The sequence below is a fragment of the Dipodomys merriami genome, unplaced genomic scaffold, assembly GCF_024711535.1.
Source record: "Dipodomys merriami isolate MVZ:Mamm:240054 unplaced genomic scaffold, mDipMer1.0.p SCAF_872, whole genome shotgun sequence".
NCBI lineage: Eukaryota > Metazoa > Chordata > Mammalia > Rodentia > Heteromyidae > Dipodomys > Dipodomys merriami.
Genome location: NW_027206482.1, coordinates 288,756 through 300,708, shown reverse-complemented (window position 1 = coordinate 300,708; position 11,953 = coordinate 288,756). Strand labels below are relative to the sequence as shown.

General features: G+C 33.9%; 1 pseudogene; it reads right to left on the bottom strand.

Annotated features, from left to right (window-relative positions):
* Nucleotides 1-9,776: 9,776 nt before the first annotated feature.
* On the bottom strand, nt 9,777-9,876 carry LOC138820386 (U6 spliceosomal RNA; annotated as a pseudogene).
* Between the last annotated feature and the right edge of the window lie 2,077 nt (nt 9,877-11,953).

Sequence of the window (11,953 nt, the reverse complement as noted above, 5' to 3'; positions counted from 1 at the left end):
CAGTGGTTAATTTTAGGAGAGGGGTTTCCTTTCCACAAGAACATGCACCTGATCTGTCCTTTTAGCCTTCTCATCATCAATGGCATCCGAGATGAACACCAACTTGTCCAGACTGCTACCTTCACTGGCCTGGATCCCCAATCCATCTAATCGTAGTAACTAGATAGTGAAGAATGGTGGAAATGATCCAATGCACCAATCTATAGATTGAGAAGGAATTTCACTAACCTTTTGGCCTGGGTTCTGTTCTCAAGCCTCCGAAGTATTTAAGAGTACAGATAGGAGCCCCTGGTGCCAAGCAGTAACCGTATAAAGAAATTAGACATATATATGACTTAGGCTTGTGATTATCTCAGGAAATGAATAAAAGAGCAGTGAAGCATACAGGACAGCCAGAATTTTAACTAGGTACTCAGAGGATGAATAAGCTTAAATAGCTACTCGGGAGTCTGAAATCTCATGACCACTGTTCAAAGCCAATCCAATCATGAAAATACAAGCGATTATCTAAAAAAAGAAAAAAAAAAGAAGTGGCTGAAGTGGTAGACCACTATCCTTGGGCACAGAATCTGAGGAATCATTCCCAGGCACTATCAAGCCTCAAGAATGATGACTGCATGCATGAGCACATGCACGTGTGCGTTTGCATACTCGCATGCGCATGAACACACACACACACACACACACACACACACACACACACACGCACAAATGAGTATTTCAATGTGAAGTTCTTTATTTTTTACCTTTGCTGTACTTTATTTCCCTGTACTGGCTCACAAATTAACAAAATCAGCTAAGGACATATTTACATAAAATTCATCATGTTTCTCAAAAATCTACACTCTTTTTGGAAGCCTGCTTTTATTTGATCCAAAAGTAAATTATTCAGGAAGTCAATTCCTCACACTCAATTTTATAGTATTAGATGATTGCTTAGGTTCTTCCTAGCAATATGATTTTGTGAAATCCTGCATCAAGCAATGTATTTCTTTCACTAGAAGTGAAGCCTCTGTCAAACAATTAATAATAGGTTTTTCTCCTCCTGGCATGCATCTGTAGTTATATTATCTTTATATATTTCATGATCTGTGTATGACAAAGACTACTGTGAAAGTAAAAACACCCTTCTCAACGTTTAGCATTTTTATACAATTCATAGATATGACGGTGTTTAAATGTTACTGAAATTGCTTTGGAATAAATAATGTTCACCCTGACTATCTTGAGAAAAAAGAATTGGTTTTTCAGCACTTTAGGTAAGAACATCAGGGAAAGAAACAAAATGAAAAGTGAGGAACAACTCAACACATACATTCAAATGAAACAAAACAAGATAAGAAAACACAAATTAATTCAGTACTCAAGAACCTGCAGGAAATGCAAAGATTTTTTAAAAATCAGCTATGAAAAGCTTATGAAAATCCTGACTTCATGGGAGTGCACTGATGTGAGAACAGTGGTTAAAGCCCAGACTAGACAGAAAAAACTGTACAGAATACCATGCACTTGTTATTCTAAATTCCAGGAAGAATAACATAAAGTGGACTGAGGTCAAGATCATACACAAGTAGGAAGCCAGTTTCTATCTGAAAAATTATCAGGTTAATTTAGGGCTGGCACATGACAAAGTGGTAAGCACACCCATTTAAGGGGCACGACACTGAATTCAAACTGTAATATCAGGGATATAAAGAAAAAAGTTATGATTGTAAATAATTGGAATAATTGTAACACTTGAGTATTTTAGTGGAGAAAAATCCATTAGAGAGATAGAATGAACCCACTTTCCTATGCTACTTTAGTGATAATGTTTAGTGGTACTTCAGCCAAAACAGAGTTACCTTGCAAATGAGCATGGATGTGCATTTCGGTGATGGAAATACTGTACTTACACAGATGTAAATTAAATAGATTTTTTGGGGTAGATTGTAGTTCTTGAACTAAGAGCCTGGGTGATGTCCCTGAGCTTTTTCTCTCAAGGCTACCACTCTATTACTTTGAGCCACAGTTCCTATTCTTATTTTCTGTTGGTTGTTTGGAGATAAGAGGCTCATGGACTTTCCTGCCCAGGATGGCTTCAAACCATGTTCATCAGATCTCAGCCTCCCGAGTAACCAGGATTCCAGGCAGGAACCATCGAGGTTTTTAATAATTTAGTAAATTGTATAGTTACAGAAGTTATAAATTATCATTGTAACCTGTGTAATATATGTATGTATGTATATATCAATACATATGGGTAGAAATAGTTTAACATATTTTTGAATCTACAGAACATATATGAAATCATCCTTCATTATAATATAATATGGAAACAAAAGTTAATGAGGAGCAAAACAAAGGGAATTGTTACAAGTTTCTTTTTGTTGAATGAAATATGAATCAGTTTGGAAAAAAACCATCTCTACTTTAACAAAATGGATAATTGCTATTAATTCCAATCCATCTATTAGCCCATATTGTACATCCTCACACATGAGTGTCAAAATCAAACCAAAATTTTTTGTCTGTATTTAACTCACCTGTTATAATTTAGGGGATAGATGAAGTAATCAAATAAAGATTAAAATAATAAAAAGTGAGGCTATGAGTTAGAGCTGAAAAAGATTTTAAATATGATAATAGCTAATTAAAATGTATATTTCTTACTTTTCCTCTGTTGTTATATCTCTCATTCCCACATTAGGAAAATACTTAGAAGGTTCTCACTAAATTTATGTAAGTATTAAAAATATATTGAAAGAATATGGGCATAGTGTGGTTTTAGCTTATTGAGACATGTGTGGGAGAGTGTGTTTTTGAGGACTTGCAATACGTTGTGATGGAGATAAAAGGAAGGTGTGCTTATTCTAGAAAACTGGCTAGAGGATGGCTCTCAGAAAGATAGTGATGAATTCTTCCAAAAGGTTACAGTAAAATCACTTTCACAACCTTGTTCATTACTGCACTATTCACCACAGCCAAGTTATGGAAACAGCCAAGATGCCCTTTGGCGAAGGGATGGTTGGAGAAAGTGTGTCATATATACACAATTGGATTGCACCTATCCATTATGAGCACTGTTACATTATTTACAAAGAAAGGGATAGATCTAAAAATATGTTAAGTAAATGAAGTGAGAGGCAGACACACAAAGGACTCATGTTCTGTCGCATATTTGGAAGCCAGAATTTTATGCAAGTTAGACATCAGTATTAACCAAAGTTTTCATTTTTCAGAGCAGTATTTAAAAGGTGTAATTTCTTATAAAATTGAACTTTTAATCTAACAAAATGAATACCAGGAAACTATCACTTGGAAGATGTGAGGGGAAGTCAAAGGGAAGGAATAAAGAGAGTTATGGAGGAAAAAAGTGAAGACATAATATTCAATGCAAATAATATGAAATTAGAAAAAATTAAAGTGGGGTGAGGTTTGGAAGGGTAGGGAAAAGTTATATAAAGATCCACTATAGTTAAAAATTCATTTATTGAATGGAAATTCCCGTATACACCTAGTTAAGATAATAAAAATATGATTAAAAACAATGGAGATATTTGATCTTAAACTGTGTTCTCTTAATCCATGAGTCAATATAATAGTTTCCTCCTCAGAAATTTTCTTTGAAGGCATTTTCCTCATAGTGACAGAAAAGTGATCAATACAATGAATATCAATACATCACATTGCACATATAAAATCACAGTAAAAATGTTAGAATTCATCACATGATAAAATAAGAGGTAGAATTTGCCAAATGCTAATTGATTGTTTTTCCAAGTACTTTACCTATGGTATATAATTGAATCCTCACAATAATTCTATAAAGTGGAACTCCTTACATTTTTATCTCTCAGATGATGATATTGAAGTCTTCAGAGTTGGAATTACTACTACAACATTGCACACATGGTAAGTGTTAGCCTGACGATCATCTCCGACTGTATCAATTAACCTCATTCTATTTTATGACTAAAATACCAGCACTTAGTCTACAAATTATAGGAAAATTTCCCGAATTATTGTTTTCACTTTCACAATATTTCACTTTATCTTTGTTAGAAAATAGGGAACTGTAATATGAAAACTCGAAGTTCATAATCAATGCATACCTCCCTGGTGAAAGGAACTGCTCAAGTATAATATTCTTGATTTCTAGGTCAAAATAGTAGAAATCATATTTTATCCCTTCACTCATCACTGCACTGCCTGGGGACCCTATTTCTGTTTAACACTGTCTTACTGAAAGAATGACCTCCCCAATTCCTGATGGAAACATTCTGCAGGTCTTATGGACAAATCATTTCCACTTTGTAGTTCAACTAAGTTGTTTACCATTCAAGTATTTTGATTGCTTTTTATACCCAACATTTTGAGAGAAAGGTACTACTTCAAAATGCTATTAAAGCAAGACTGATATAAAAATCACCTTTGACCCAAGATAAATATTTTACCTTTCCTATACTCAAAAATGCACTCTGACCTATCATTAATGTTAGGAATGAGAGGATAAAAAATCATAGACACCAAGACCTAAGTATGAATTAAAGACTCTCCAACTTGTGAATACTATTGGTTTAAAAAGACATGAAGGGATGGGAAGGTGGCTTAGTGGTAGAGTGCTTGCCTTGGATGCATGAAGCCCTGGGTTCGAATCCTTAGCAGCACACAAGCATAAAGAAAAAAGTGGAAGTGCCGCTGTGGCTCAAGTGGTAGAGCGCTAGAGTGGAGCTTAAGAGCTGAGGGATAGTGCCCAGAGTTCAGGCCCCACTACCGTACCCCTCCCCCTCAAAATAAAGACATCAATACTACCAATGTTTTTCAAAATTTCTTATGATACTGAAGATTCAATTATAAACTATTAACACTTGAAAATAACTCATTTTCATGGTAGTAGAACACAAAACACAAGATTAATCCTAACCATATTAAAAGACATTTATTTATACTACAAATTCACTCTTATAACTACGAAGATTCTAAAAATAACTGAAGCACAGTGACACAAAAATAATTTAACTGCATCATCTACATTCAAAGGACTGTGCTAATAGAAAGCAAAATTATACTAATAATTAGGTTACCCAATTCACTTACATTCTTTTATTCTATTTCTTTTAGTTTCATAAAAACTGGCTTTTCATAAAATGATCCATAAAAGAGCCTATATACACAATTACATTTTCAGATCTTAACAATATTTATTTCAGAAATATCTTTAGCTGTATAGTTAATGAACTAAAATATTACTAAAATATTTAAATGGTTTTCAAAAATTGCAAGACTCGCTCTGGGATGTTATTTATAATGGAAAAGATATTTGAAAAGCCTTATTTGTTAAAGTTGTGATCGTTACTCCCACAAAAGAACTATTAATGAAGGAACATTTGTATTTGTATGTACAAAACAACTTCAAATGCATCCACAATCTGGAGATGACACGTGTTTTTGTTTTTTTTTTTAATATATATCTAACAAGCATAGGCACAATACTGATTTTCAGTCAATATGATGCGATATTCAAGCCTTAAAAGTACGGGGTTTATTATCATAGTGTGAATAGATATGATATTACAAAGAAAGTTATTTTCAACAGAAATTTGGAAAGTGTTTATCCACCTTGAGTTTCACAGAAAAAACCAGAGAGCAATACCTATTTCTTCAAGTCGGTCAAAATCACTCCATGAATATGTCTTAAAAATATAACCAATTTAAGATTTCAAATACATATTTGGTACTGACAGTCATCTTACAGCAATAAATTACTACCTGATTATATGTGTATCTTTTTACTTAACATATATTAAGAACTGAAAATGATTGCTTTTATCTAACTTATGTTGTAAATGCTTTGATTATGATGATGTTATTAACAAATAAAATGTACAGAAGGGTGGTTCCACTGAAATGACAGGACAGAACACTGATAAATAAAACAACATTGCAACACAGTTCTTTTCAGCCTCACCCTGTTCATATTGGCAAGCAACATTGCAACAGCACACACACACACACACACACACACACACACACATAAACACATATGTGTGCACACGTTCACACACATATACATGCATGCCAAATTCAGGGTTTATTGTACAAAAAAGTTCAAATAAAATATTAGTGATTAGGACAAATGATAATTTGCCTTATTACAAAATAATACATAATTCAGTCACCATGGTAGTTACATTTCATCTGCCCCTCCACTTGTGACCACTTAATTTATTTTAGGTAATTCTTTAACTAATTCATTCCTTCATTAGTTAAATACTAATACTAGAGCTTGAACTCAGGGCCTAGCTCTGTCCCAGAATTTGTTATGATTTTGTTTTAGTTTTCTCAAGTCTAGCATTTTATTGCTTGTACAACAGCTCCATTTCTAGCTTTTGCTGGTTACTTTCAAACCAGAATCTAATGGACTTTTTTTCTTGCTCTGGTTTCAAACCACAATCATCAGATTTTGTCTTTCTGATTAGCTAGGAATAAAGACTACTTTTTCCTATACTTCTCTATTGCACATACTTAGATAGCAATTTAATATTGAGAGTATAGAAGCAAGATGTATAGTGATTATATTGTTCTGTCAGAAATTCAAGCTAGTAATGTAAATTTCTTCTTAAGACCATAAACAAAAAATACTTAAGAAGAAATCTGATGATGATGATGATGATGATGATGATGATGATGTGTGTGTGTGTTTGTGTGTGTGTGTGTGTGTGTGTGTGTGTGTGTCTGTACTGTTGCAATGTTTCACATGTAAGCACTGTGCAGGGATGTCCAGACATTCACAGTAATTGCGTGAATATCTGCCTTGAGCTACCAACTCATGGACAATGTCTAAGTGTCCACTCTAGGCTTCCCGATGAAGAGGGGTATACTCATCCTCATCCCTAGTATTCATATGAGTGTCCTTTTTGGAAATTAGTCTCCGCACTGTAGTAAGCCGCAAGAAAAGCACTCTACCACTGAGCCACTTGCCCAGCCCAAGGATTAAGATTCTTGTTTGTAATTTGGACAGAGCTATATCTCTTTATGTAGGCTACTAAAAATGTATTTACTAATTTCCAGTTAATATATAAATTCTATTTCCATCTCTTTTAACAAATAAAAAATAAAATTGTTTGCTTTGTAAATGGATCAGAAGCATGGATTTTTTGGCTAGCTAGGTGATTGCACATCTCTCTCTCTCTCTCTCTCTCTCTCTCTCTCTCTCTCTCTCTCTCTCTCTCTCTCTCTCTCTCTCTCTCTCTCTCTCTCTCTTTCATGATTCTCAGAGACAATATGGTTGCCCCATAAATATCCTAATTTATTTTGCTTTTATACTTTTGGTTGCATCATTTCACTTTCTGCTCTACCATTTAACAAATCAGCACACATAAACAGAACCACAGAAGTTGTTCTGTGGCTCAAGTGGTAGAGCACTTGCCTTGATTTGAAGAGCTCAAGGACGGTGCCCAAGCCCAGAGTTCAGGCCCCACAACTAATTTTTTTAAAAAAGAATCTAAATCCTTGATAATTCTTGGAACAGATGTGACTGAAATCAGTTGAATCACACTTTTCCTGCACAATGAAAGAAAAGGTCCAGGCTAGGAAAGCAGCTAGAGAAGGCAGGCAGATTGTATCTGTGACAAAACTTTGTGGAAAATGGTACACAGGATTACTTACTGGAGATCCACTTGCACTGGAAGCATGATGCTGAACTATTGTTTGCTGATTCTGAACTATTGCTTTGATCATTATATTCTCCAAGAAGAAACAATGAAATTTAATTGATATCAAAGGACTACTAATATATTTTGACTTCTCATTAAGCATCTTCAATCATCAAAATCACCTGAAGAGAATAGATAGGCCTACTTTTTTTTTTTTTTTTTGGTCCGGTCCTGGGGCCTGAACTCTGGCCTGAGCATTGTCCCTCAGCTCTTCAGCTCAAGGCTAGCGCTCTACCACTTGAGCCACAGCGCCACTTCCGGCTTTTTTCTTTTTGCTTATGTGGTGCTGAGGAATCGAACCTAGGGCCTCATGCATGCAAGGCAAGCGCTCTACCACTGACCCACCTTCCCAGCCCAGGCCTAATTTTTTAGATGGAAACAAGTGTTTAAAAAAAAACCAAGTATTTAGGTAGTCATACAAAGGAATTCTATTTTACTACTGCATTATACATTTTTTTCTAATGTTGGTTACCAATAAATGATGGATCTATTAGAAAGCTCTTAAAGCTCATATATTGAATAGTAATTTCTCTTACACTATATCTTTGTATTTCCCAAATCATTTACATAGTAGGCTTTGTTTCCTATTTTCTCCTTCCTAGAATAAGCTGCATATGAAGACACCACTGTCCCTCATTTTCAGTCTGTGCATTTTAATACGGAGGAAAATCTTTCCTCTGCTCTCTATCAATTCAGTACTCCCCAGTTACCATAATTTAAAATAGTAAAAATGGAAAAAGAGAAAATAAATCATGGTGAAAAAACATGCAGAAAATTCACCGGATTTTTCTGACCATTTCAACCTACGTGACTATTGGGGAAATACATGGACACCTCATTCCCACTGGTACTCAAAGTCTCTGGTTAGGCAATTCTGATGAAGACAAGGAACAAGATGAAAACGTGAGGAAGGTATCAATTGCAAGAAAATAATGGAGAAGAATCCATGCAAATTTCTTCTTTGAGATGCTGAAATTAATCGGCTTACTATAGTGCTGAGACTACTTTCCAAAAAGGCCACTCATATGTATACTAGAAATGAGGTAAGTATACCCCTCTTCATCGGGAATCCTAGAGTGGACATTTTGACATTGTCCATGAGTTGGTAGCTCAAGGCAGATATTCATGCAAGAATTCTGAATGGCTTGGCACCCCTGCACAGTGCGTATATGTGGAATAATACCAGAATGGATTCTTTCTTACTTCATCATGATTCAGATACCAATCCCCAAACTAAAGGCCTCTTGACCTCCTTAAATATTGTTTCTTGGGATAGAAATAGCAAAGATACGCTGTATCTCCTTCTGTTTAAACATGATTTCAAAACGGACTGAAGAACAACTTGGAAGAAACTGCATTTGATATTGCCAAAAGCATAAGTATGTATCACTAACTCTTTGAAGTTGTGGAAGGCTGTACAAATTGTTCTCCTATGTAGTAATGGTTTGGTTAAGTTTCTTAAATTTCAAAAGTGCCAGTCCATCCTTTCTGTCCCTACAAAATATTTTCAAAATACAAAATAACAGCAAGATCTTAATTTAAAAATTAATGGATTCCATGTTATTCTTCCACGTGAATTGCCTGACTTTGATGACAAAATGTATATAATGATTTCTGCAGAGTTTGTGATTTTTTTAATTTTATCTTATTTGTTGAAAAGAATAGTACAGAAATTAAAGATATTCCTGGTGATTGTCTGAAAAAAGTATCTATGTTTGTATAAAGTCCATAATCTATTTCATTGTCTTCTAGATATAATACTTTGAAGTCTACATTGTTTTATAATATAATATATAGATTCATTAATAAATGTGTCCTTTCAGATTACATTCCATATAGGAAAAGTTTAAGATTCCTTTTTCCTAAGTCTTTATATTATTTTATTTCTTTGGGATAAAAAGATAATGTTATCTAATTTCAAGTATTGTAAAGGTTATGCTATGTAAGGGCCTTTCGAAGGTGAAAGTTTAATACACTGATGTCAAACTAACCTTTAATTCTATGAATTTCAGGTTTTGTTACACTTGTATTTTTGTAATCAACTTTTTAATAACTGTTTTTCATTGCATTTGAAGAATGAAAAATATGGAATAATTCACAAATTTTCATGCCCTCCTTGTGCAAGTGCCATGTTAATATCTGTATTGTTGTAATTTGTGTAGACCTGCTGCTGAAGCATGGAGTATCCTCTAAATTTAAGTAGTTAACGATGTAATCTTTATACAGGCATATATCCTTGGTTGCCTATTTGTAACAAGGAACCTTTATTGTTACTAAAAATGCTATTGATCTTATTTCTCTAAATTTCTATGTATAGTGGAAAAAACTTATATTGTTTGGTCGATTGCTCATATTTGCAATTTTTTGTCAATGACTATTTTGTCGTTTTCATTTTAAATTTGATCATATTTTGAAGCCTTTATAGCTAAGTTCAAAGGTAATGGCTTTTCAAGCACTTATTTATCAACTGAGTTAGCTTTGTGGAGCTAATGGATTCAAAGTAAGCCTTGCTTAAGAGCTACTTCTAAACTTCTGCAGCTTAAAATTTTCTAAATGAGGTCTCAGTGGTACAAATGTCTTTCTGTCCCTTCACCCTTCTTCTATGTAGGAACAGACCAACCAGAATATCTTACCTGACAGCATAGATTGTCTTACTGGAACAAAACTAATCTTAGTTACAAGGGTTCATAGAGATAGGAACACTTCAGACTTAATTCTTCAGAATAGAAGGTATTTTATCAAAATATAATTGTTTATTATTCCTATCATTTCAAAACTAGCTAAAGCCAAGAAGGTAAAAAAATGTTCATATTCATGTTTACCTAATATCCTGGCCTGTCTACCATCCAACCAGGCAGGAACTTGCACTACTGATTTTCTATCACCAAATATTTCCATAACTCCTGGAGAAGTCCATATGTTTTTCCTCGATATTAGGCCTTAAATTGGTAATGTTTTAATCAAAGTGTTTCCTCTTGCCTCCAGGCTGTAAATTTACAAATGGTAAAGTTTTAGGTCTAACTCTACCAAAAACTGAGGTAGAGATAATGGAATAATACTTTAAAACAGAGTTGCCTTTGATGCCCTAACCACAACGGAACATTGCATAACAATTTCTTCTATTATATATACATATATATTTTATGTTTATATGTGCTGATCTTAAATTTCACACAGTGAATCTTACTAGAATTCATTGGTAATTTGACAAATAAATTTAAAATTATTCCCATAAATAGATTGGAACATAAATAATTAGGTTTAGAATATATATTAGAATATAAAAAGTATCAATGCAATGTTTTCGGTATAAACTTGTGATACCTTCTAAGTGTTCTTGGTCTTCTGAATTCACATAGTAAAAAAAAAAAGCAGTATTGTTTTCCTCTAATCTAGAAGAGATTTTACACTGCTGATGTGTTTCTTATGTTAACTCGCTAGTCCCAAAGTGTTTTTTTCCCATATTTCTGAAGCGTTCTTACTGATTATACCCAAATTTTTGCTGATATGATGCCTAAAAGCTATTATTCTTCTGCAGTACCCATGGGTATGAGGATATCAGGTCCCAGTTACCTGCATCATCAGATAACATGGGCAAGACTTCTCACCTTGGCCCATGCAACATGCTAAGAGAAAGTAATTGAAGACCCATCTCATTTTCTCTTTTCCTATAATATTTCAGTGCCCCAATTCCTTGCAGGAATTAGCAGTAAGCAATTGTGAAATGTAAGGCAAATTAAAATGAAAGATGAGATCACAAAATATGACAGAAAGTACTGTAGTTCAAACTTTCAATTTACAGATGACCAGCCCATATGAGTAAACAAAATCACAAATGTCACAAGATTATTTTTAATACCCCTCTCCTAATGATGAATGGAAGATTTCAGTCCAGCATAAGTAGGCCGAAAAATAATTCCTGAATGTTAGATCCATAATTGTTCTACCAAGGCTAGGAAATCTTGACTTGGAGTTCAAATATAATTTCGAAAACCATTAATTGAGAAGACCCTTAGTACTTCAAAACACTGGTACTTCAGTAAAACTTGGTTCTGTAGTCTAAAAATGTTGTCATTCTCAAACCAATGATAAAATACATTTAATCTTTTGAAAGTATATTCCTTTTCAAATAAACTTTTTATAATCATATTCACCAAAATAACCCTTGACAAGTAGATGATAGTGACATTAAGTTTTTCAAGTGTAGGAATCAAGTTACAATAGAGTTGATTTGTTTACCCAGCACTAATGCCAAA